Below are 27,630 nucleotides of genomic sequence, written 5' to 3'. Positions count from 1 at the left end.
GATGGGTGGATGGGTGGATGGGTGGATGGGTGGATGGATGGTTGGATAGATGCTGGCATGGGTACCCAGATGGGATAGTTAAAAGAATGTTGTATTGGCCTTGAACAGCAGAACTGCTCAGTCTCTCCAACCCCAGTTCTGCCATCTTTAAATGAAAATGATAAAACACTGAGCCTCCCTCAATCTGAGGGCCATGGGGATACCCAGATTTAAGAACCAGGCACTTTTGGCTAGCAAAAGGCTGTGCAGCTCTAAAGAATTGCTGTCTCCATAACCTCCCCTCCCCCACAGCTGGCCTCACTGGCAGTGTACTGTGTTTAAAATCCGATATTGCCTTGGAAGCCTTGTGAGCCCTGCGATCATGTTGGGATTCCTCTAGTAAACCTTGTGTGCATTTTCCCCTGTTCTTGGCTCCCAAGCAATTTTTCTTCCAGTGGAGGTTGCCAAGTTTTTATGGCTATTTGGTTATCTTATCCATCCAGATGGTTAGTGTTAATTTATGCTGAAATAAATGTGCAAAACCTCATTTGTCTTATTGCTCCAGAAACGTGGGATATAAAACCTAAAAGACCTTAATATATATCTTAATCCATATATATATATTAATATATAGCCTCCTGCAAGTGCCAGGGCGTGGCATAAATGCCTGCTTTTTCATTCACTTTGGCTTGAAAGCCTGCTTTTCTATCCCTTGATATTTATGTATAAGCAAATTAGGTTGTTTGGTATAAGAAACTCAGACACGTTTTATGACTTTTAATATACATGCTTGTCTTGTGTTAGTTAACTGCTTTTTATTGAAGGAATAAAGTAAGCTGCGATTTATTACCTGATGATAAATTTCAAACACCTTTTCTGTACTTTTTTTTAAAACATTAATCATTAGGCATAATGTTAGAGTTGGTGACCAGGGATTTAAAGAGTCATTAGCTGTGTGGCCTCTGAGTGTCTCTCAGGCTAGCGCAGCTGTGTCCCCGTCTCGTGAGTAAATACTGCTGGCTGAGCCCTCTGTGAGGATGGCATGGTAGATGTGGGGGCTCAGGAATGTGAATCATCTGGGAAATACCAGATAGGACCGTGTGGTAAAGCTGATGAATGGCTCTCTCCTAGAGATTGTGTGTGGACTTCCCTGTGGAGCAAGCTGGGTCTAAATTAGAAGCCCTGCTGGGATTGGTCCTGTGCCCTCTGCTTGGACACACACCAAGATAGGGGTTGTTTCCCAAATTCCTCTTGTGTCATTTGGGAACTTCTCAAGAAGGAAGTAGCCAGAGTTCTAATAGGAGCCGGCATTTCCACACGATGATTCATGGAGCTGACCGGAGACTTTCTGAAAGTCCGATAGCTCTGGCCACAGTCCGGAGGCCAGGCTACGGGACAGTTAGATGTGTTGTGGTAGATACTTATCTATTCCCTTGAAGACAGATGGCTCAAGGACGGAGTAGGTGATTCATGATGGTCCCAGTTAAAAAGAGGGATGCTTGCTTCTAGAGTTAGGTCCACACAAGTTCAGTCATGATGTGTCATTTCCTGTGGGACGCTTTGAGACTTCTGGCTAAGGCAACTGTGGTTTCCAAAGAATCCTCTAAGTGGAGCCTTTGGGATATTTTTTTTGTTTTTGTTGTTGTTGTTTGTTTGTTTTTTGTTTTGTTTTTTTGTTTGGTTGGTTGGCTTATTTTTGGTGTTACCTTGTAAGGGTTTTCATTTCTTTGTTTTTAATTTTATGAACTTTTCTTTAAAAGGGGGTGGGACATGCTAAAAGGGTTCTAGCCAGTCTGAGCATGGCAAACTTGCCTCTGGAAGGCCTTGCCCTCTGTCCCATTCCCTCTGCCTTGCTAAAAAATTGTTAGGTTACATTTCTAAAGCTAGCTACCAAACTCTATTCAGTTATTTGGCCACTTCTTCCTGAGGCTATCAAGGTCCACCTGTCAAAGTATTGAAGTCCAGCGATCAGAAGCTCTTTGACTTGCCTAATTAACATGCCCAACTAAAATTAAACACCTCATCCTAACACAGGGTTTCCCCTTCTATCTTTATAAATCCACATTTGTCTCTGGACCACCTCTGTCTCCTCGATGCCCAGAAGCAGGCCTTTGTTATCCTAGACAAATATCTCTTCCCCCTCTCCCTTGTTCCTGCCCCTTCTCCCTCTTTAACTCCTGTTTTGTCTCTCATTCCCTGCCCTCTGAGGTACATAAATCTTTGTGCTGGGAACTTGATCTTGGGGTGTCTTGAGCCAACCCCAAGGTTCCCTACACATGCAACAACAACAACAAAAAATATCAGACACTAAAATTAACCAGACCCAAAGCCCAATGCCACAGACTTTTATAAAGTTAAGTTAGGCCTTTGGAGAGGAAGCCATGGAGCCTCACATTGAATTTTATACTTTGAATATTGAATGTGTTTTATGCACTTACCCACCACCAAAACCAAAAAGAGTCAGATAGTAGAATTCTGCCATCTTCTTTATCAGTTTTACACACTGGGTCTTGTTTTTTACTCTCTGCGTGGGCTGGCATGACAGTTGGATGGGTCCTTATAAAGCACCCCCTTTCCTGTCTGGTTGCCACCAACTTACAGCTAAGGCAGCAGCCTTTCAGGTTCTGTGGGACTAAGAATAGTCCGAGACTTCGGGACCCAAGGACCAACAAGGCATGCGCCAGACACCACCTTGAATTTCAGAGCCATTTCTTACACATTGAGCCTTGCCTGCCTTGTCTTCACTCTTGGGTGATCAAGCCACGGTTGTTGACTGACCTCTTAAAAGAGTCTTCCACCTCAGAGGCACTAAATTGTCTAGGGTCCTGGATGATATTTAGATATGACCAGGACAAAGTGAGATGGGACTCAAGATCAGTACAGTTCTAGATCCTTCTTTCTGTCCAGAATGGCCATTTTCCAGAGAGCTCCAAAGACATATTTCCTTTCCTGTTCTTGTCAGATGTTTGTGGCCCCAGCCATCTTCCATACAGAAGCCACGATCTCTTTCCACAAGGGCTTAACATCAAAGGGTGGAGGTGCTGCTCAGCGTTCCCTGTCCTTAACTGCCAGCACAAGTGGGAGCCAAATTTGGCAACAGTGTAGTCATGTTTCTGCTTATCCTCTCCCAGCGTGGTGTCATGAGCCCCTGATAATTCTCAAAAGACACTAAAACAGAGACTCATGGTTATTTGTGTGAATGTGAGTTGGGGGTTCCTCTGTATGCTTCTGGCACCCCAGTCTGTTTGGCAGAGGGAGCTTGCTGAGACCCTCCAGCCCTGTTCTCCCATTTGCAAGCATTCTGAAGACTGGCCATGGATGATGGGCTCCGGAGTATAGCTTGTCGTTACAAACTAGGTGCTGACAGATGCCTAGCACTGGAGTCCGTGGCCACAAATATTTGCAAGTGTATTGATGGATTTAGTCCTCACGGGCCTCCACAATGGCCCCTATTCTGTCTCTGTGATTGATGAAGATACCAACTCAGGGAGAAGTTAAGTAACTCAACACTGCCCCTACACCAATACAGAATAAAGTAGATACAGCCCGAGGACCATACACTCCAGTGTACGCCTGCGCGAGAACGCACGCATGCACGCGTGCACAGATCTTTTTTTTCACAGATCTTTAAGATAGTTTCAAAACAACTTTGTATTTATGCAAAAAGAAAACCTTGAAAGCTCTCGGGTGTTCGGTCAGGGGCAGTGTGGTTTCTAATAAGACACTGTCTAAAATCTACACACTATAAAACAAAAACAGGTGCTTACTTAAATAAATTATGTCACAGGTATATAAGAAAAATGGACAGGGACTTTTAATGTTATTTTTGTTTGGTTTGGGACAGTCCAGGCTGATCTTGAACCAACCCCTGAAAGTTGTCTTCTGATTCCCCAAACAAATGCCATGACATATGCACACACCCCCACACACAGTAATACTGTATAATTAAAACATAACCATTTAGTCATGTGAAAATTCTTCCTATGTCTAGAATCATTAAAAAAATGAATCTGACTGGGCAGACAGTTCTGTCAGTTAAGTGCTTACTTAGTACGTAAGTATGAGATCCTGCGTTTGATCCCCAGAACCCATGTAACAAGGCCAGGGGCGGTAGGTAGCATGCACTTGTGATTCCAGTGAAAGGGAGGCAGAGACCAGATGGTCCCCTAAGCAAGTTCCAGACCAACAAGGGACAGTGGTGGACAGTGTCTAAAGAATGCCACTGAGGTAGCCATCTGAGCTTGCCATGCAAGCGCACACACATGCACGAGCACCACACTACACATGTACACGTACACCTGTATGCATGCATACATATGCACACACTAACAAAAATGATAATCAGCAAATAGGATATTTGAGTGATGGGTTGTGACAGAAATGACCTCTGACTGGAGGGTCTAACCATCAGAAAGTTCCGTCAGGAAGCCTTGCGGTGGATTATACAGTCAGGGGAGGAGGCAATTCAAGGCTAGCAAAATCCACCTCAGCCGCTGACCTGCATTGTGGCCTGGCAAAGCTCTCCCATTTGCTTGGGACTCTTCTACAGACCAGCAAGAACCTGCTGCCTCCTTCTACCCTCCCCATATTGTTAAACCCTCTCACTGGTCCGCACCGGGTCTCCGAGTGATACTGTGTAGCGGAGGTTGCTGTGATCCTCAGCTGGGTAGCCAGACAGGATCCTACATGAGATCATGCCCACAGAGTGAGCGAACCAACAAATAAGATGGGGATGCGATAACTCGTCAGTACAGTGACATGTCGCTGTGACAGAGGGTTAGCTTCAGTCAGAACTTCCCAGGGATGAAGTTCTTTGAGCTCCAGGAGTTAAAGACCCAGATGTCCACGGAGCCCTTCTCAATCGATGGTGAGCTCTTGGAGCCCCTTGGAGTTTGAAGCCCTTGCTTTGCCTCAGAACATTCCACCCTCAGTCTATGCTTAGCCAGAACTTAGTTCTGGCCTTTGATGTGAAAGTCTTGAGTTTCTAGGCCTGAGTCATGCCCTGGGCCTCAGAGACATTAGGAGTCAATAGCCTCCCAGTAACAGAGAAGGTTCCCATCAGACTCTCTACTGGGTGAGGGACAGCAGCTGCAGAAGGAGCTGGAAGGTGGCCTTGTGTCAGCTCCTGGGGATGGCAGCAGTAGGGGACTAGGAATCCTTTAATACTAGGTCTACCAGCCTTCAAGCCCTGGTACCACCAGCCAGTGCTAGTTGTGGCCTTGAGCAAGTAAGCAGCACTTCTCCGGACCTTACCTTTCTCTTCTGTAGAATGGGCATGTTTTTGCTTGTCCAGCAGGTTTGCCATGAGACTCAATTATAAAAATTGCCATTTTGCAAGAGTGAATTGCTAGCTATTGTGTGATGGGCTTCTCTTACATGCCTTGTAAGACCTTACATGGTGGAAGTCCTAGGGAAAGTAGTTTCGTGTCTGTTCTAAGTCCAGTTTAAAATCCTCAGTCATCAGATCACCAGTTCTACTAAGAGGCAAAACTCATGCACACGCAGGTTCTCATTTTACATGTGTCTAAAGGTTGAGACATCTTGGGGTAGGGGGAAAGAGAGGAAGAGACAGAGAATGGGGAGAGGAGGGGAGAGAGGAGAAGAGAGAGCCCCCATCCTCAGTTTACTTACTGTCTTAGTTTTGGTTTTACTGCTATGAACAGACACCATGACCAAGGCAACTTGTATAAGGACATTTAATTGGGACTGGCTTACAGGTTCAGAGGTTCAGTCCATTATCATTGTCTTAGTCAGCGTTTCTATTCCTGCATAAAACATCATGACCAAGAAGCAAGTTGGGGAGGAAAGGGGTTATATTCAGCTTACACTTCCACATTGCTGTCTATCACCAAAGGAAGTCAGGACAAGAACTCACACAGGGCAGGAACCTGGAGGCAGGAGCTGATGCAGAGGCCATGGAAGGATGCTCTTCACTAGCTTGCTTCCCCTGGCTTGCTCAGCTTGCTTTCTTATAGAAGCCAGGACTATCAGCCCAGGGATGGCACCACCCACAATGGGCCCTCCCCCTTGATCACCAGTTGAGAAAATGCCTTGCAGCTGGATCTCATGGAGACATTTCTTCAAGGGAGGCTCCTGTGATCACTCCAGCCTGTGTCAAGTTGACACTCAAAACCAGCCAGTACAATCATCAAGCTGGGAGCATGGCAGTGTCCAAGCAGACATGGTGCAGGAGGAGCTGAGAGTTCTACATCTTCATCTGAAGGCTGCTAGGAGAAGACTGGCTTCCACATGGTTAAGAAGAGGGTCTTATTGCCCATGCTCACAGTGACACACTTCCTCCAACAAGACCACACCTCTAAATAGTGCCACTCCCTGGACCAACCATATTCAAAACCTCCACACTGACAGAATGAGCATTTACTGCACATCTATCTGGCGCACAGCCCCAGAAGTACCTAGGTGACCAAGACATGGTTCCTGGGTATGAGAAGACTCTTCCAGGCTGGCATCACCTGACTCAGAACTGATCCAAGAAGCCACTGTCTCTCTCTCACCCAGTCCTGTCCATCACGTTCAGCCTTTCCTCTGTGACCACAGGGCTCGTTGCCAGACATGGGGGAAGTAATTTGTTACCAAGAACAGTCCCAGCTCACCTATCGAGGCCTCTGGAGTGTGTCTGTGGTGGCGTTGAGCCTGGCAGGATGCATTGCAGTGAAGTTGCGCCCCTGGCAGTCCTGTAGGAGCCCACCGTATGAGAGTCCTCCTCAGATCTGGCTCTAAAGGGAAGCTTGTGTTAAATAAGTGGGGACACCCTAGCTTGGGCAAGGATGTGGGGCTGACAAGGAGAGTATTTAAATATTTTAAGTTTGCCTTTGCAGAGATTCTGAGCGGTCCTCACAAGCGATGGTGCCCCATGCCATAGCCCAGGGCAGCCTCTGGGGATGTTATAGAACTATCTGCATGCTCCTTTTCTGGGCAGTGAGTGGAGGGAGTGGGCAAACGCTTTCTGAGATTTCCGTTAGATTCTCACCCACCCCAGCTAACCTTTTGTTCCCCTCCAAATAGAAACTGTTTGTACACTTTTCATAGATTCCAGAAATGATCTAATAAACACTTCTATCTTCCTGAATCAGCAAATGGACCATTTTTCTGTATTTGCTTCAGGTCTTTTTTTTTTTTTCCTACTATGGACCACTTCATGAACCTACATGTCATCCTTGTGCAGGTACCAGACTAATCTCTGTGTCGTTCCAAATTAGTGTGAGGTCTGCTGACGCCATTCTGGTCTTGTTAGAGGTCTCCATGCCAGTGTGTGTCTCAGGACAGACACAATGGTGGGTGAGAACTCCCATCTCCCTGTACCTCCTCACGTGGATGCATTGTAATAGTTAATACTTTGTGTGACTCCTTAACCGGTCTGAGGGATGCCCTGATAACTGTGAGACTCGATGGGTGTGTCTATGGATGGAATGTCTTGTGAGCCTCTGGCTCTAGGAGATTCCGGCCTCATTAGCTCCTTCTCATCCTTACCAGAGGTGGTACAGATTCTTCCGCAGTTCTCACCCCTGTAAGTTTAAAGCTTCCCCAGGGGCTGTGTCCGGCATACAGAAGTTGTTTAATTAAAGCTCTTTGGTGACTGTCTCCTACACTAAGCCAGTTCAGCAAAGGCAGTGTCCTCACCAAGTTCATTGAGTGTTAATTAGTATTGCAGGCATGATTGAAAGTTGTTTTCATTTTTAGAAGATAAACTGGGTGTTTGAGAGTTGAACACTGTGCGTGTGGATGAAAATTCCTTGTACTTAATCAGGAAGTCTTACCTGTTCTCTAAAGGAAGACCTGTCTGCCCGCGAAGACTTCTGTATTTACTCTTTATGCCTGAAAGTAATTCAACTAAATTCGATCAAATACTGTCTTGAACTCAGACTTCAATAAGTAAGGTCAGGCCTTTCCTGTCAGGTGTGAATTGGGGATTTGTCCTTGATGCTTACCTGCTGATATCTGTGAATCACAGGGAGCGACTAACCCGTGCTTCCCAACACTTCCTCGGGCCTCGGTTTCCCTCTGTGACATAAGCAGAGGAACGGGAACCCTCACATTTGCTTCTATTTGGAAGTCTGTGGTTGGGGCCCAGCACTTAGTCCTCCCCTTGAAGAAACAAAGGCCTAGGAGGTTTGCTCATTGGAATCAGGAAGTGATGGATGCTGTCCCAGCTTACAGAGTGATGAGCTCAGATCCTCCTGGGAGTCCTCTGTAGCTTTACTTTCTGTGGCAGCCCTTCCAAATCTACTCGTGGGCCCTCTGGTCTAGGAATAGTCCTGCTTGCCATCGAGAGTCATGACCTCCCAGCCTGCTTACGGATGTCCCCATAGAACCTCACAACCTTTTGTCCTGTTTCCTATAATTTGTTACTCAACTCTAGAAATGCCAGATTAAACAGATTTGGATTAAAATGTTGGGTTTATTCTGCTACCCATCTACTGTTTTGTTGTTGTTGTTGTTGTTGTTTTAAAAGAAAGAAAGAAAGAAAGAAAGAAAGAAAGAAAGAAAGAAAGAAAGAGAGAGAGAGAGAGAGAGAGAGAGAGAAGGAAAGAAAGAAAGAGAGATTAGAAGGAAATGTTTCATTCTTCCAACTAAAGTGTAATACTTCGGGGGAAGTAAGATAATAATACCCTGGAGAGGGATGCAACGGGAAACAGTTATCTAAGTTAATGAAGAGGACTGGGGAGATGGGTCAGCGGTAAAAAGCTTGCTGCGTGCGTGAAGGGTTCAAGGTTGATCCCCAGAACCTACTTGAGAGAGAAGCAGAGGAGGCAGCGTGTACCTATAATCTCACACTAGAGGCAGATCTCTAGCATTTGCTAGCCAGGCAGCCTAGCCTCGTCAGAAAAGCTCTCCATAAGTGAGAGATCCTGCCTCGAAAAAGCAAGGTAGACATCTCCTGAGATGGAAGTTCATCTGAGGCTGTCCTCTGACTTCACACACACACACACACACACGCACACACACACACACACACACACACCTAATTAATAATAATAAATTAATTCATTTTAATTAATTATAGTCAATAAACTTAATAATAATAATATGATGGTGATGATGACGGTGACAGTGATGGTAGTGATGGTGATAAGAACTACCGAAAATAAATCACAGAAACCCATCCTGAAATCCCAAGAACACAGAAATACCCACCTTTTGTTTACAAGAAACTTAATCTATGAAGTATTTGCTCATTATTGTAAAACTGACTTGTTTCCAGAACAGAATGGTGGTCAAAAGGCAATTCCTGACTTGAATAGGTGCCTACTTACCTCAGTGTCCTCGTCTGTAAAATGGGGAGGATACAGATGGGACACCCTGAAACCCCAAATATAAGCACAAGAATCTCACGCTAAAAAGCTTTGTGCCGCACATGAAATCATTTTGGTTTTTTTTAAGTGTCTAGAATTACTTTCAGCCCATGTGTTTCAGGTATATGTCAAACAAATGAATTCCATGTTTAGACTTGGGACCCATCCCCAAGATTTATTATTTTAAATGTGCAACTAATCTGAAATCTGAAAGGGAAACACTTTTTGCCAAGATGTTGAATGAGCAAGGACCATCCGGTATGTGATACTGGCTAACTCATAGGACAGGTGAAAGGTCTGAGTGAGGGTGACGTACGTCAGGCGGATAGCTCGGGTGCCTGGCCCCTCACGGGTTGTCCTTACTGCAGTATCGGTCCCTCCCCCAGCCAGCTTCCTCCTGTGCCTTACAGCAGGTTTTAAGGAAAGGAAGGAAAGACACAGTCCAGGGATGAAGATATCAGCAGCTGTAAGGTGCAGTTGGAGGATCTGGATGGACAGTAAGTACAAGATGCCGCTCTGGTCAGGCCCTTCTGTGAAACACCCAGGGACTCATTCCTTCCCATGACCACCTCAGCGAAACTGAGGCTCAGAAGTCCTGGAGCAACCGCTCCAAGTGTAACCTGCTAGTAAATGGTAAAGCTGAAGCTAATCTCCCCTACCCCCTACCCCCGTCTCCCTGCTTGAGAGGCTCCTGCTCTTTCTAAAGAGGTTCTCTCTACAAAAGGGATATGCCCCCCAAAAAAGCTATTCCTACAGTGAGACATGTCTCATTCCATCAGTATTGAAGACCTGGCTAAATAATGAAGGGGAGGAGGAGGAGGAGGAGGAGGAGGAGGAGGAGGAGGAGGAGGAGGAGGAGAAGCAGCAGCACTGAGGTTAAAATCCAAACACCCCTGCTTCCTGCAAGCCCAAAATGAAGCGCACCCATAGGAACAGTGGCATGGGAGCGGGGGGGACTTCCCATTCCTCAAAAGCTGGGGAAGCTGGGGCAGTGGCAGCCCCTGTAGTACAGACTTTCAAACACGAGTATGAAGAGGAATTGGTATCCCTGAGCTGCTGGTGAGGTACCTCCAGGTCCAGCCGTGGGCTGTGGGAGCCAGGACCTGCAGCATCAGTGTACTTGGTTCTAGTGAACTGGGCAGGGCTGTGGAGCCCCACACTCCCAGCACTGAGTGTGACAGAGGACACAGAGATCCTGCATATCCGCCACCTCCAGTCACAGGCTTTCAATATTTCCCAAACCCACTTCACCTTGACTTGGGTTCAGAGTGGGACTCAGAGGTTCTCGTTTATGGAGCCAGTTACTGCCAGATGGCACACTTCAATGGGCCATGTGTACTGTTCCAAACACCTTGAAATATGGCCACCAAAGTCACTGTTGATTCTAGAAACGAGCTTTAAAAACAAAACAAAATAAAAAATGGTCTCACTACATAGCCCTGGATGGCCTGGAACTTGCTGTGCAGATCAGACTAGCCTTGGACTCAGACCTGCCTGCCTCTGCTGTTACTGAGGCCTGTATCACCTATGGTCTCAGGAAATGCAGAATCTGGTTTTAAAAGACTACTAGTGGAGGGAGTCTCTGTCACAGGAAGCCCCCCGATGATGGTGTTAACTTCAGCCTTGCTTCAGTGGAGGCCAGCACATTCTAGAAGCTTAGTAAGTGACAACAGTAGCTAGCAGTGCTTACAAAGCAGTGTTGTATGCTCTTCTGCTTAATTTAAACAATGCTGTGAGATTCCACAGCAGTGTCCATCTGCAGCCGTGAAAGCTAGGGTGTGGGCTGTGACCAGGGCCCAGGTCCAGGCTTCAGTAGGAAGAGGCATATGTTTGGCAGCCAGAAGCCTGGCTCAACGGATCCTTCCACCCCTCAGAAGCCCCAAGGAGCAGATAGCTCTTTGCCCCAGTGATTGAAGGGCTCCCAGCCACTGGGGCAGATGTCTCTTGCCTGTTCCCTGGGCCCCTCGCCCAGTTTCTCCCTGCCCTGCATTATGTCTGAAAGCATGCTGGAAACATTAACTCGTCTCCTGCTATTCATCTTCGCTGGGCTAGCTCTGACAGTCCAATTTCAATGTTCCTCCCAGGGCAGACAGTAGGTCACAAGAATCGATAATGGATCCCAGGCGATTGGACACAATTCAGATCTGATGGGAACCTGCCCTTTGTACTGAGCCCCAAGCCTCCCCTCGAACCCACAACTTCGGAGTACTGCCTTCCGGGAATAGCCTGGCTCTGAGGTAGCTGGGGACACAGCAGGATGATTGTTCTCACTGGCTTCCTGGCTCCCTCAAGTCCTTAGGGATGATAAGAAGGACAACAGGCCTCAGCCCCTCCTAGCTCCTTCCTGATCCCTAGGGATCATTGTCCCTGCATACCCACCAGGCCCAAAACCTTGTCTCCCTGTTTCCTTCTGTGTCTTGTGAACCTCGAGTCAAGATAGACAGACAGAAAACAGTAGTTCCTTTATATGATGGGGGTGGCTTCCCAGATACTAAAATCCACAGAAGCCCTTGTCTCCAGTATGAAATTTAATTATATTTGCATCGAACCTACACACGTCCTCCTGCCGAGTCTCTTAACTTTTCCGTGCCACTGAGTACGATGTAAATGTCCCATGAATGGTTGCTTTCATCATGTTCAGGACAGATGCAGTTTGGGTCCAGGGGTGGTTGAATCAATGGATAGAGCACGCAGGTCCACTGCGTGTGCTGGGCAAAGGAGTCCTAGCTACCGTTCGTAGTATGTGTGTGGCCCCAGGGTGGCCTCCTGGCCTCTCACCTTGCCTCTTGTCATCTTCCTGAGCCCCTACCCTGCCAACCCAACCGGTCTCCCCAGCTGTCACAGGGAACCCCCTCAGAGCCTCACTTTGATCCCTCCCTTGCCAGCCATATGCTCAGCTATGCATAGAGGCCTTAGACTAGCCTTGAACATGGCTCCCCCTCACCTCCACCGCAGTCTCTCTGGCATGCAGTCTGGGCTGGGTTCACCCAAATTCATCTTTTGTCCTGACTTGGTCCTAGTTCACTTCTCTGCTCAACAGAGCCTGGCTCTGAGGATCCATGGGGTGGCACGTGACAAGTGTTCGGGGCAGTGCCCCTCCATAGCTGTTAACTGCTATGTGTATTTACAGTGGTCCCTTGGGGGCCAATTCTGAGCACATCGTGGTGGGTCAGTGGGACTCTCACCTGACCCCAGGCAGGAACTTGAATGCACATGGATTGGAGGTGAGAGTCTGAAGCCGGAAGAAGACAGTGCAGGCTGACTTCCCATGAGCCTAAGAACTCTGCAACCTAGAAGGAAAACATGAGAACTGACGGTGGGGTAGAGGGGGGAACAGTTTCCCTGGAGGAGGGGAAGCCTTCCTGCCCATACCGTGGTCCAGCACACATTCTGGTGATATCACTGTCTCTCTCTGTCTCTCTGTCTCTCTCTGTCTCTCTGTCTGTCTGTCTCTCTCTCTCTCTGCTGGAGGCTTGAGTCATAAACCCCTTCAGATAAAGCCTATGACCCATATCTCCTGGTCCCTTTCCAGAAAACCCACATGGATCCACTGTTCTGATTAATTCATAATTCAAAACAGTCTCTGTCCTCAGACAGAGTCACCCTGTTGGGGTCCCAGAGCCCCAGTGAAATGCAGGTTGGTTTGACTCTAGGCATTTGTCACCAGAGATAGGAGGGAAATGGGGAAGGTGTCAGTCCTGCGTCACTAGGTCCCTTTGGCTGCAGACCTCTCTCCTGTAGCACATCGGGGGCGTATAGGAAGATTCAGCCTCTGAGGTGTGCAGGGCACATGCTCCTCCTTGTGTATGTTCATGTGCCTTGGAATGTTAAGAACAAAGCTGTAAGCCCCCTATGAATCATAGCCTGAATCTTTCCTTCCCTGAGGCTGGCAAGACAACTGTCTGCTGACAGACACCCCTCTGCCCTTCTCTGGCACAAGTGAGGGGCACACCATGGTAACCTGGAAGAGCCATCTTGGGCTCTCTGCTTTCTGTGAGGGGAAGCTTCATGCTCAGGATAGTTTGGAGTCGTTGAATTCCAGACTCCAGCTCCAGATCCATTGTTAGCTCATCCCTGCCTCTGACTTCTCGTCTGTAAAATGGGCATAACCACCATGTAGGATTTCCAGGAGGACTAGGGATTAGTAATCATATAATGGGCTCAGTGCATGCTGGGTACTTAGGATACAGAAGCTGTCTCCCACTGGCCCAGACAGCAGCATTTGTTGAACATGATCTCTGTGTTAGGCAGGAAAGATAACAGTACCCTAGACAAAGAGTCAAACAATAAACAGACAAACAAGTTCTAGGTAGTAAGTTTGTTTAGGTAGCATGGTCAGGAAGGAAGGGGCCATTGAGTAGCCAACAACCTAGGAGTAGGGTCTGGTGGCAGAGAAAGAGGCAGCCACATGGCCACCAGGAAGTGTGCAGTTTGCACCACCGTGAACCTGGGGCTTCCTTCCATTGTCCTGCCATCTTTGCACATGGCTGACCAATGTCCCATTCTCAGCTCAGCACACCCAGCCACCGCCTTCTGGTTTCTGAACCGGATGATTGACAACCCCATTCATCCTCCACAAGATGGACCTCGTCTTCAGGGAGTTGGCCTTAGTAACAGAATTAATCGGACCAGATGTATTTCCAAGTGTTCCAGGAAGAAAGAGAATGTGCTCCATCGCAACACGGCCAAAGGCTAACATGGAAAACTTAGAGAGACTGATGAAAGGGAGAGGAGACAAGGGCTCTGAGGAGGGCTCTGAGGAGGGCCGATCGCTGCCAGGAGCTACGTCAAGATCTGCTTCCACCTCGAGTGCTGGAGACTGAGCCAGCCAGCTGTCATCCTTCCTTCTGTCCAACAGTGTGTGTGTATGTGTGTGTGTGTGTGTGTGTGTGTGTGTGTGTGTGTATCTGTGTGTCTATATGTGTCCTGCCCATGTGCCACACATGCCTTTCTTTGTCTTCCTTGTGCCTCTTCCTTGTCCAGGTCTGAGTGCACATGCCAGCCCCTGACCAACCCACTGCATTTCCCTCCTGATCTCTGTCCCTATGAAATTCTCCAGGGTGTTTCAGATCATTTCGTATTTTATTCTTAAAGATTAACATGCCAAGAGAACTGGAAACCTGTCTCCTGAGAACCTAGAACAGCGGGCAGCACAGAATGCCCTCACCCTCCCTTATCTTCCATTTCACTCTGGGCAGTTTGAGTTACCCACGCTCAGCCATGTTCCAAAAACATTAACAAGAAATTGCAGCAATCATTCATAAGTCTTAAAAAAGGCCTGTGATGAAATCTTACACCACTACCCCCTTCTTTCCTGAGATACAAATCATGTCTTTGTGCACCGTGTCCATGATGTATACACCACCCGCCCCTGAGTGGCTCCCCACTTTGCCTGTCAGATCGCTGCCTTAGATCACGGTGCTTTTGTTAGGTAACTCATTTTAAGGTCAGCCCCAGAGAGTGGGCTGGTAATTCAGATGCAGCAGAGAGAGAGAGGCTGGAGAGCGCATCTCCATGTGAGAGGTTGAAAGTCCCCAACTCAATAAGGACATGAAAGCCATTTGCTGAAGTTGCTGAGATGCTCGGTAAAGATGACCGTGGGACCATGAAGAAGGGAGAAGGAATTTGTGTGAGTTGGCTGTTGCTCTAGACTTGCAGAACTTTCGGCTGCAGTCAAATGTCAAAATGGGAAAGTCTTCAGTGTCGGAGCAGGCTCCTCAACCTGGGACAGCCACAGCCGCTTGTTAGGTGCATGGAGGGGACCCTGCATGTGGAGTAAGGGTGTGGCTCACCCACCCCACCTGCCTTCAAACTGTGGCTCGTCGTAAGTGATTTGGAACCAACGTTTAAAGATAGAATAGACGAGAACGTTTTAAATGTCAGAGTGGTTGGGGACATAGCTCGGTGGTAGGGCAACTTGGCTTGCATGTCTGGGACCTTGTGTTCAACTCCCAGAACTTGAAAAAATCAGAGCATGTGTCATAGGTTCAGGGTGAGTGTGTTTGAGGAAGCATCTATAGTGTGGCATACTCTGTTTCTCACTGTGTATTAACCTAAAACAGTAAAATCTAAGGTGCATGGACTTAGGGGGTCACCAGTTAGTTCTGCTTCTCTTGAGAGGGTACGGCCTTGTAAGTTTCTCCACAAGGTCCCCAATGTGGGAAACATAAAGCACACTCCAAAGGATGGCCTTGTGCTTAGGGAGGCCTGGTAACCATCAGGTAGACCTTAATTAGCTCCATTCATGTTCACATCGGACTCCACAGCCAGTATCGTGGGGGCCTGCCCTAAAGGGGCTTGGCAGCCCTGGGGGCCTGCCTTAAAGGGGCTTGGCACCCTGGGCCAGAGAGAAATGATGAAGGCCATGACCACACCTTCCTTACTTCCCAAAATTGCCCCTTGCACCAAAGCACCAGACACGGTAATTACAGGAATCTTGAGCACATTGCCCAGTCACCCTATGCCTCAGTCTCCTCATCTATAAAATGGGGGCACTTACGGCCCATTCCTTACCTTTGGAAGACTAGAGGCATGTTTTGTTATCTTACCCAAACTTCTGTAAGGATCATCTCTCCATTGGTTCTAAGCCCCGTGTGGACTAACATAAGGAAGATTCTAGAAAGTATTTAACAAAGATGAGAGCATGGTAGTGCTCCAACCGTGCCAGGGCAGAGGAAACAGTTCAGAAATTACTCGGAGAAGGAAATAGTGTCGGCTGTTTCAGTTTCCTGTCGTTGGGCATACCACATTGCCACAACCCTGTTGGCGTGTCGCAGCACAAATGTGTACCATGGTTCTGGAAGCCGGGAGTCTGACATGTCCCATGTGGCTGAAACCCACAGGCCTGTAGCATCCACGACCACTTGTGCCTCTTGGCTCAGGGTGTTCTTTGTCCTCAGAGGGAATGACAGCTGACTGGAGCCTTCTTCCCTGCTCACTCATGCCTGTGTCCCCTGACTCCCCCTCTGCAGGAAAGATTCTGTAGTCAAGTGATATCACCCAGCTAATCCAGGAACAGCCCTGTACTTTAGCATCATGTCGTCAGCAGCAATTCTCCCACCTGCTCCCTCCCCCTTACCTCCCTCCACCCCCAGCCAAAGAACACTATGTATTCAGTGTCTCCAGTTGGGGTATTTGCCTAGCTCACTGCCACAAATGCATTTTGGGGGAAAGTGATTTGGCTTCTTTGCTGGGGGCTATTCCCAGCTGTTCCCAGTCACAGGACTGGGGGCAGGGAAATGAGGCCTTAAGGGAGGGACGGTAGCTCAGACTCAGCTGTGGCTTGCTCATGTATGCCTCCCCACCCCAACCCAGCATTGTGTGGGCAGCCTTCTACCATGCAGAACCCCACCTTGTCTTCTTCATAGAGTGTTTGTGCACAGATGCACTTTACAAGGCCTGGGCGCCTACCTCCTTCCCTTGACGGGCCCCTCATCATATTCCGTTGCTAGATTGTGGTTCTCCTGGCTCTCGTGGACTGTGGGCAGATACTGTCCACGAGGGAGGGGGGTCGGCAGTGGGATCAGAGACAAGGAGCTGTGGGTTTGGAAGCCCTGTGAGGACATAAGGTGAATGACCACACTGGGGGCCAGCTATCAGGAGGCAGATCAGCTTTGCTTACTGATTCAAGGTTTATAGAGTTTTGGGGACTAAGGGTGGGAACACCCAGGGTGGGCAAAGGTCATTGGCTGAGGACTTAGGGTGCTGGGATGTCTCATTAGTGTGGGGAAGTGTTTCAGGAATCTCAGGTGCTGGCTGAAGAGGTTCTTACCTCGGGAAAGGAAAGTGATCTTGTAATCTAAGGCTATGTGACATTCCTCTGGTAGAGGCATGGCTGGTGTGTATGTGTGTGTGTGTGTGTGTGTGTGTGTGTGTGTGTGTGTGTGTGTGGTGTGTGTGTGTGTGTTGTGTATGTGTATTCCCCAGACAAGCTCAGAGAAGGAGAAGCCCTGCTAATGAAGGGAGCCCCCATTTCATGCCGAGCCCCAGAAAGCTATCAGGTCAATGGTAGATTTCCACCTTAATTAGCAGTTTTCCCAGTGAGAAACTGGTGCCACAGAGAGGTTTAGTGGCTTTCCTGAGCTCACACAGCCCATCACTGACATAAGGAGTCTCTCTGTCTTCCATGTCCTCTGCTTTGATGACTTTCAAGCTGCCTGTTCCAATTCAAAGGTGCATCCCAGGTGAGGATAGAGTTTCTGATCAGTCCCCGAGGTTGAGATAGAGTAATCAGCCTCCAGAAACCTCCAGGCTCCTGTCTGCACCTCACAGCCATGTGCCCATTATTAGTGGAGAACTCCTGTGTCATTGACCATCAGTGTGACCTTGGGGACCACAGCCTGCCTCACATACGACATCCACTGCATGTGAGATCGTTGGCTCCTCCCTGCATTCCTCTGCCTAGGTCTCTTCAAGCCTTCCAGTCTTAATGGTTTCCTTTTGTAAAATCCCAGAGTTCGCACCTCACTCTTTCAAGAGGGCTGCCGATGCTCTTGCAACCACTCTGTCTGTCACCTAATGGGGCCTTGGTTCCCCAGGGAGATAGTGCATAGCTTCATTAGAGGCGTGTTCTACTTAAAAAATCCAAAGTTGTTGATACAGGAAATGCTTTCCGGCCCTAAGCATTGAGCTTTCTGCAAGGCACACTTTTCTTTCAGTGCTGGGGATTGAACCCAGGACTTCACCCTTGCTGAGCAAGTACTTCATAACTGACCTAAGTCCCCAAGTTCTATCTGTGCTTTAAACTAGATGAATCCTGTCTCCCAAATCCCACTCAAAGACATCCTGACACACTCGATCAAGACTCTGTCTTCTGAGCACCTTTGTGCCTTTCTAAAACAACTGTTTCCTGTGAGTCCCTGTTGCTGCATGTCTAGGGCTGGGGTTCACATGTGGCAAGAGTAAGTCGCCAAATACAATAGGAATGGCCTACAGGACATCTTCCCTACCTCTACTCCACAGCCTGACATCCACCATCTTGACATCCGCCATCTGGATGATCAAAGTGTAATTGAACAACAGATAAGCTCTTGCATCTTTTGGCTTTGTCTTCTCTGTCCATCCATCCCCAAAGGCAGTGATATGGGACTGGCAGACACGGTACCCATGGTAATGATCTTCAGAGCTGACTCTGTCAGCAGTCAGCAGGACTGGTCCCTTTCTGAGCATCAGAGGGGCAGCCGCATCTTTCTCATCGATCTACATTGCACAGAATCCCCCATCAAAGGCTCTTCCACCCTTAACTCCAGGTCTGGCTTCGGAGTTCAAAGGGAATGTTTGTCCTTTTCATTTGCTGATATCCCACTTAGAAGTCAGGCTTAGGGTGAGACCAGATCAGAGGCCCCTCCTCCCAGGTGTAGGGCCTCTCTGCATGTTCAGAGCAAACTGAGGCCACTGATTGGAAACAGGAAAACTAGGAAGCTTGTAATTAGAAGGCTGTGCTGGAGCTGCCTGGAATTGGTACCTGGTGCTCAAACTAAAAATAGATCCTTGCCACAAACGAAGCAGGAGAATGTCAGGGGTGGCCGGACATCAAAAAGTATGTGCCTTCCTGTTCCCCGTTCTGCTGAGAGAAAGGAGTGTATCCATCCTGCTCCAGAATATGGGGTTTTCTGTAAGGAACTAGTCTGGTATGCTGGTGGCAAAAACAGGCTGCAGTGTGCCAAGGTTGAGGGGTAGCGGTGGCTATGTGACCTGGACTTAGTCACAGAACTTCAGTCCTCCAGGATGTTATAGACAGCAGTGTCATACCTCTGAATGAATGTGGTGTTTGCGATTCACATGTATCCCCTGCTGAACCCACTGGCAAGGGTTGGTATGTCTGAACAGCTCTCTGCTGGACAGAATCATGGGTCACAGAAGACTAGGGTATGAGACGGATACATTGTAGTGGGTGGAATAAGAGATGAATAGGGTTGGAGCAATGGCTCTGTGGGTAGAGAACGAAGACTTTATGTGGATCCTAGAGCACCTGTAAGTAAAGCCAGCTAGGGTCACACGCACCGGTAACCCGTGGTCCCGTAAGCCTGTCTCTGAGGTCTGGGGAGGCAGAGACAGGAGGATCTCTAGGGTTCCTTAGCCAGCTACGCCTGATGAGTCAGTGAGATCTTAGTTCAGTGAGAAACTGTGTTTCAAAAGAAATTAGGTGAGGCGTGACAGAGGAAGGTTCCTGCTGTGAACTCCTGACCTGCACATGTACCCAGATGTGTCCTGTCCCACGGCACACACACAAAAATAACCTAAATAATAAAATTGTGCTGATGTCTATGGTGATGATGGCGATTATGGTGGTGATGGTGGTGATGGTGATGATGGTGGTGATGGTGATGGTGATGGTGATGGTGATGACTACATCCTCACTCTCATCACCATCTCCCCCCACCCCACCCCCTCTGGCTGCAGCCCTATTCCGGTGAGTGGCTCCTGGAGCAGTAATTAGAGTGTAATCAGCAGCTATTTGGGTGCTTCCATGGAAACTGATTTGCAAGTCTCCCCAGGGCTAGCCTGAAAACTTCCCCAAAGCTGTGCTAGCCGGCAAAGTGGACCCCTATGCTAGCTTTCGCTATGCCAGCTTCCGCTATACTAGCTTCCGCTGTAGGCTCTAGCCAAACAGGAAGAGCACACTAGCTCTGCCTTATTGTCCTGGGTTCAACGGCGTCTAGGGCCGTCAGACCACCATAGGCTCCAAGTGTCTGTGTTGAGAGTAACACTGGGACCATTCTGCACACACTGTGCTTTTCAGAAGCATGGATCTGGAGGGTGCCGGGAGCTCAGCCTCAAGCTTCCTGAGCTTTCCTTTCCGCAGGGCCCTGCCCTGAGTGTGCCTTCCGCTTTTCGTGGCTCTAGTGGCCTCTTGCTCAACCTCAGTTCAAGAGACAGCAAGGACCTTTAAGTCCTGAGCTTAATATCTTGATGGTCATAAGACCCCACCTTGCTGGAGGATGCTTGGCCTATCCTCCTTCCTGGGCCCCGCCCACTCACAAGCCGGTGGGAGAGGGGAAAGGGGCGGGGAGGGGGCGGGGGGGGGATGCTCAGCCACCAGTGTCTTCCTCCAGGCTAAGGGGTCAGCTAAAGCTGTCCATCTCCTTCTTGTTCCTGATTCAGCTTTAGATGGGGGAGGGGTGTGTGTGTGTGTGTGTGTGTGTGTGTGTGTGTCCTATAAGGGCTGGAGTAGGCTGGCTGTGTTAGTGGAGTGTGCTTGGCATGCAAGCATGAAGAGTTTGGAGCCTCTGCACACGTGTAAAAAGCCAGGTGTGATAGTACCTGCCTGTAATTCTGTTGTTGGAGCAGCCGGCAAGATCCCTGGGGCTCTCCCGTCAGTCTTGCTGAATCAGGGAGCCCCATGTTCAGTGGGAGACCTTGTCTTGAAAAATAAGGTTAAGAGCAATTGGAAGGCAGTAAGGTCAAGCTCCAGCTTCTCACACGCATGTGCACACATAGACCAGCTGCTCTGTGTCTGAAAGTCCACGCAGGTACCAGCAACTGGCAAGATACCACATATACACCATACACACCCCCTCCTCTCTCTCTCTCTCTCTCTCTCTCTCTCTCTCTCTCTCTCACACACACACACACACACACACACACACACACACAGAGACATGTATACATGCACATATTACACATGTGTACACAGATCATACCAGGCCTGTGGATCACTCTGTCACTAACAGAAGCATAAGAAAGAAGCCAGGCAGCCACAGCAGAACGTGCACGCTGGCTCTAGTTAATGAGGAACTGGAGACTTTTATTTTCCTCATAGTTTGCCTCCAGCACTCTTTAGTTTCCAGACTTATTTTCATAGTTACAGTAGGCAAGAAAAAGAGACAGGAAAAAAAGCCTGAAATGTGCTGAGACAGACACACCCCCAGAGCAGCGGGCAAGAAAGGGAGTATTCCCTGTCAGCAAGAGCAGGCGTCTCCTGGCCTCCTGTGTCTCGTCTGAGGATTTGCAGGGCCCTGTTTAGACCAGCTGGTCTGTGACTGTGACGTTCCAAGCAGATCCTAGCAATTATAAGCAAGATATCACACACGCACACACATACACACACACATGCACACACCCCCATATACACACATACACACACCCCACATACACACACACACCCCACATACACACACACACATGCACACACCCCCACATACACACATACACACACCCCACATACACACACACACACCACACATACACACACGCACACCCCACATACACACACACACACGTGCACACACACACACATCACATGCATCACACATGCACACACCTCACATACATATCACACACACCGAATACACACGCATCACACACATCCCCCCACATACATCTACACATACCATATACAGACATACCACATACATACACATACATCTCAGACCCATCACATAGACACACACATCTCACACATATACCACATACACCACAAACACACCTCACACGCACATACATGCACACACAGAGAGTTGTTGTCATTTGTGGCACAGCTGTGTCCCTCCACTGGTGATTCGTGGAGAAGGTGTTTAGGAGTGTGGATTCCAGGCCTGCTGTGCAGTATGGACCTGAAATCCCAGCCTAGGAATCTGCCTCTTCTCACTCATTCTCTGGATTCCCATGTTGAATATACCACATGGGACAGTGGGCAGTACTGGAGGCAGACAGCCACATGGCGTTCAGGAGTGACGTGCAGACAGCCACACGGCATGAAGACAGACAGATGGCTTTCAGAAGCGACCCAACGTTGAAATCTGAAACCTGGTTTATTATCTTGCCACGACTTGAACTCACTAAAGAAATGACCAGTGGATATTCAGTCTCATGGTGGGCGGGATGGCTAGGTGCTGGAGTACTGTTGTCTTCCTTAGGGTTTCTGTTGCTGTGATGAAACACCATGACCAAAAAGCATGTTGGGGGGAGGGAGGGTTTATTTGGCTTACACTTGCATATCAATGTTCATTATTGAAGGAATTCGGGACAGGAACTCAAGGCAGTGTAGAATGAGATTTTAATAAATCACTGGGTCCCTTCCTGCCTATGACTAGTTATGTTCCCAGAAGACAGACGGACAGACAGACAGACAGACAGACACACACACACACATACACACACACACAGAGGGAGAGAGAGAGAGACAGAGACACAGAGACACAGAGAGAGAGAGACAGAAACATTGACAGAGAGACAGAGAGACGGAGAGGAGAGTCTTTATATTTTAATATGCTTTAAGCAGCACAGTAGTTCGGGCAGCTGCAGACTCTCCATGCTGTTAGAAGCTACCTCCCACTGATAACTCCATTTCTGTGATCCATCTTGGCTGCTCTTGGCCCAGTTGAGCAGCCCTCTGGGTCCCCGTTCTCTTGGCCCTGTTACATGGCAGCTCTGGTTCTCCCTCCTGCACGTTCTTACCCTTCCAGGGCCACTTCTGCTTCTTGCAGGAGCTGATGCAGAGACATGGAGGAGTGCTGCTGACTGGCTTGCTTTCCTGGCTTGCTCAGCTTGCTTCCCTATAGAATCCAGGACCACCGGCCCAGGGATGGCACCACCCACCATGGCTGGCTCCTCCTCCATTGATGACAAGTTGAGAAAATGCCTTACAGCTGGATCTCCTGAAGGCATTTCCTCAACTGAGGCTCCCTCCTCTCTGGTGACTGTAGTGTGTGTCAAACTGTCACACAAAACCAGTATAACTGTGAACTCACAACCCAGTCGAGCTGAGGATGGGGATGCAGGGCAGACCTAAGAGGATGAGAATGCTAAGTGCCTGAGTGAGGTGTACCCCGACCAGGGACCACCACGGCAGAGGGCCAGCCGTCCTCATAGCTCCTCTGGATTCATCTTGCTGTGTGAGCTCTGTGCTGCGTTTCTGCTGTCAGAGTCCAGGGCTGGCACTAAATAGCTTTGGAGACAGGTACCCTCACTTTTCACTCTCTGTTTCATGGCCTTGACCCCTCCGGTCTCAGATACTTGCTTATACACCCAAGATGAGCTGTGTAAGTCCTGGGGCCAAGGGGACTTGGTGTGGCCTATGTTTGGTGTCTTTTCTTTCCCTTCTGTAGACTGTCCACCTGTGCGGTGATCCTGTCACACACCTGTGGCCTCTGCAGGGCACACTCATTTACTGGACATCTTTTGAGTGCCTGGTTCTGTCCTCAGCTTCGGGGACACTTCTAAGACATGCTCCCTCACTAGAAATTTCTTGGAATCAGCAATGATGGTGGTCGGCTTCATCATCTTCCTCTTCCTCTCTTGCTGGGCCAGAAGGACTGGGAGTGTGGCTCAGGCTGTACCGGGGTCACCAGAAAGCGTCTTCTAATGGTGCTTCATGCTGGGGGTCGGGGCGGGTAGTGGATTATGACAGTCTCTGTTGTGATCAGACCTCCCAGGGGGCATGGGCTCTGCTGATGTGGTCCAGATGTGCTAGGACTGTGTCTCTCTTCCCCTCTCCCCCTTTCTCCCCTCTCTCCTCTCCCCTCTCTCCTTCCCCCTCTCTCTTCTCTCCTCCCCCCTCTTCCCTCCCCCCTTTTCCTCTTCTATCTGTCTCTGTGTCTCTCTATCTCTGACTCTGCCTCTCTCTCTAAGTGTGTGTGTGTGTGTGTGTGTGTGTGTGTAGACTTATCTTTTGTCACACTAGAGATGGGCTTGCTTTCCTATCTCAGAGTCGCTCCCCATCTCCTGCCTCCTCTCCATCCAAAGAGTCCAGGGTGGGGAGACAGACGGGAATGTCTGCCATGCCCAGTGCTATACAGTAACACACTTGTTGCTTTCTGAGCCCCTGAAGTTTTAATCCCAGCATCCCTTGGTGTCTGTAACAAAAGCTGAGCTCAGCTTGGCTTGTGGTTTATGCAGTTGCAGGGCCCTGGCTCTGTCCAGGCAACTAACAGCATCAGTTGGTACTCTTCACCTCCAGGGTTTTACTGGCTTCTTCCTTCCAAGCCTCTTAATTGATTATGAGGCTCAGTGGCAAGACAAAGCACGGTTGGCTTCATGTAACGTGGACTGGAGCCAGGACCTCTGCTGTTGATTGTTAACACCTCTCCTGATACTCTCCACTGAGAGGCCCTGGGCTTTGAACTCGAGTATGCCGTCCATTTAATCTTCACGTTGTGCTTAAGCAGGAGCGGAGGCCAGAAGCCCCACTAGCACATACCACGCACACAGCACTCCACAAACACCACTTCTTGTTGGGGCTGATCGGTGTGCTGTTGATGCTAACAATGACAGAAAAGGAGACAGCCCAGATCCCTGGCAGAGGCAGTTAGCATCGTGTCTGGGCCATCAGAGACACCATTTCAGAGGAAGTGTGAGAGTAGATGAAGTCAGGAAACAGGAAGCAGCAAGAGAGTGACATTCAGGAGGGACACTCTGAGGCACAGGACTCCACCTCATGTGAGTCCCTTAGATGTGAGGAAAACACCCATATCCAGTCAGCCATGAGGTCCTGAGACAGAGCTGCAGGGGTCAGCAGAGTCCAGACATGCCAGAGCTGTCACCAGGCCCAGGCAGCTAAAGTTCCCATGGACGACTTGAAGGAAGGAGTGTTGACATTCACACTGTGTTCAGAGTGACAGTCTGCTCTCTCAGCAGCAGTCAGATCTAGAGGTGATGTGTCTATGCTGGGGTTGTCAAGATGAGGAGAGGGTCACAGGGGCCACACCCTGGTTCTGGCAGAGCCACCCTTGTGGACAGCAGTGTTATTCCTATGATGGGACAGAGATGTGCCAGAGACACCTTGACTTTAATCAGTTAGAGTTTGGAGTTCTTGTGGAAAGTTCTAGACTGAGTAACTAAGAGGAAGATAGGAGTGTACTCTTGACCCCTGACTTGTGAATCCTGCCTTCCTAGTGTTCCCCCAAAAATGGCTGTCCTTGTGCTGTACAAGGTATGGAGAAAGAACATTCCACAGAGAAGGAATGGGAGGTGTGGTGGTCATAACGATGGCACCAGTGTAGGATGTTCAGTCAGGAGAGGAAGTGAGAGCGGGAGGGACAGAAGACACTGTTGGGGGAGGATGCTGGAAAACAGGCCCATGACTCACACGCCCAGGCCTGGCCTCTCTGAACTGCAGCCTTACCCTGAGGCATCCAGTTTAGTCCTGTGGTGTATTAGTCAGGGTTCTCTAGAAGAGCAGAACTTAGAAAATGAATCTTTGTGTACATAAAAGGATTTATCAAAGTGGCTTACAGGCTGGGATCCAAGTAGTTCAACAATGGCAGTTTACCATTAGAAGGTCCAAGAATCTGACAGTTGTTCAGTCCACAAGGCTGGATGTCTCAGCTGTCTTCAGTATACACCGGAATCCCAAAGAAGTAGGCTGTAACACCAGCGAAGGGATGGGCTTGCCAGCAAGAGTGAGGGCAAGGAGGCAAAGAGTGCAAACTTCCTTCTTCCGTGTCCTTTATATGGCTGACAGCAGAAGGTGTGGCCCAGATTAAAGATGGATCTTCCCATTTCAGAAGATCTCTATTAAAGGCGTGTCTTTCCACCTCGGTGATTTAATTAAGAAAACACTCCATCACAGGTACCCATCCCCTTGGGTTTTAATTAATTCCAGATATAGTCAAGTTGACAAGCAAAGATGGCCATCACACGAGGATTTCCAGATGTTTCTGGTTAGAAGAGTCCAAAGTCCAGAAACTATGCCTTGCCCTTCTGGGTTCTGGCCAAGTTTGGAGAGTGTCCCAGGATTACTGGGCTATAGCCAAGTTCTTGAGAACTACATGGACCCCTCAGTGAATGCATCTGGAGAGCCTGTAAGGACCAAGAGGGAGTTCAGTCCTAACCCCACTCAGGTGTTTGTGAAAGACAGGGCCTAGCCCTGCAGACCCATAGTTGTGCTGGGAACTATGTACACATCATCCTGAAGCTCTGGCCTATGGCAGCTGGAGGGAAAATACACCCCTAGGCCACCTCAAGTTCCTCATTGTATCTTGATGGGAAAGACTATGTCTTTGGAAGACTAGAAGGCAAAGCCATGCACAGTGGGGCTGCAAACAGCTTAGAGGAAAAACCTGGACATCCCTTAGACTTCAGTATGCATCCTTCTGAGCAGGTCTGTGCACTGACCTCAGGAAAGGACGTGAATTTGGTGTCTTCTGCGAGGTTTAGTTAAATTGTGCTGTATAACTTTCCCTGCACAGATGTGGACCCCAGTTAGCACATTAATGACAGACCAAAGAAACAACTCTGCCCAAACTAGCTAAGTGAACAGATGAGCTAATTGGAGTTAGTTATGTAAGTGGATGAGAGGTTATGTACAGGAATGTGGATAACTTAGAGGCAGCCATATCACCAAAAAGCCCACCACAGCATGGAAGACAACTCGCAAAAGCTGCATTCCTAGATCTGTATACACAACTTGCAGGCATCCTCAGCAGAGAGTCTCCTCTCCCCAGCAATTGTTATGTCTTATATAACAAGGGGCCTTGTAAGTCTTCTCTGTTTTAGGGACTTCTTGAGACTTGTGAGTTTTCTTTACTTCCTAAATTCTCCAAGTTTCCTTTGCTGGCCTTGCTCCTAGAGGGAATGTTTCAATTCAGAGTAAAAGTTTCACAATGCTAACTTTTGTTCCAGGGCCTTCCTTGTACCCCAGAGTTTCACTCAGCTAGCCTTTTCTCGTGGATGTATCAGTTAGAAGTCAAAGTCTTGTAGCCTGTTTCAAGCTGAAGACTAGTAGCCCAGCACAGGATAGTGAGGGTAAATTTGGGCTTTGTCTTTTTTATGCTGTGAGGCTAGGGCTTTAACAGTCATGTTAAGACTCTGACCTTCAGTTTACTGGTCTGTAAACTGCCAATAGCACCTCAAGATGCGAAATGGCTGGCACTTGATTGGTTGGATTCCTAGGCACTTATCTCCACAGGTGAGTATGTAGCCAGTCCCCCTTTTCCTCAGCCACCTTGGAGTCATAGACATGGTCATGTGACCTAGAATAGCCTCGCCCTTCTGTTTCTTTCCAGACTCCACACTGGCTGTTTTCCCAGTGCCTTCCTCCAGGCAGTCCAGTGGGCAGAGTGGCAGTATTCCAGTCAAGAAAAAGAATGTTCTTGACAGACTATAGGGTTTTGTTTTAATTTTTTTCATAAGAGAACAGATCTGGGGAGATGGTAAAGTGCTTGCTATGAAAGCATGAGATCCTGAGTTTGTATATTAGAACCCAGGTAAAAAGTCAGGCGTGGCATAGTGATCCACACTTTATAGTCCCGACACCAGGGAAGGAGAAAGAAAGCCAATCTCTGGAGTCACTAGCTGGCCAGGATAGCACAGTTAGTGAGCTCTGTGCTACTGAGACTGCATGCACACGCAGAGAGAGAGAGAGAGGGAGGGAGAGGGAGAGGGAGAGGGAGAGGGA

General features: G+C 48.6%; 1 protein-coding gene and 1 pseudogene across 2 annotated transcripts in view; one reads left to right on the top strand and one right to left on the bottom strand.

Annotated features, from left to right (window-relative positions):
* The window catches only part of Chst11 (carbohydrate sulfotransferase 11), a 207,586-nt gene that overhangs the window by 168,477 nt on the left and 11,479 nt on the right, over positions 1 to 27,630 (top strand). The gene's annotated exons all lie outside the window — the stretch shown is intronic.
* Positions 7,121 to 7,215, bottom strand: LOC114629935 (annotated as a pseudogene).

The sequence above is a fragment of the Grammomys surdaster genome, unplaced genomic scaffold (genome assembly GCF_004785775.1).
Source record: "Grammomys surdaster isolate TR1022 unplaced genomic scaffold, NIH_TR_1.0 322, whole genome shotgun sequence".
In the NCBI taxonomy this organism is placed as follows: domain Eukaryota; kingdom Metazoa; phylum Chordata; class Mammalia; order Rodentia; family Muridae; genus Grammomys; species Grammomys surdaster.
This window is presented reverse-complemented; position numbering and strand designations above follow the sequence as displayed.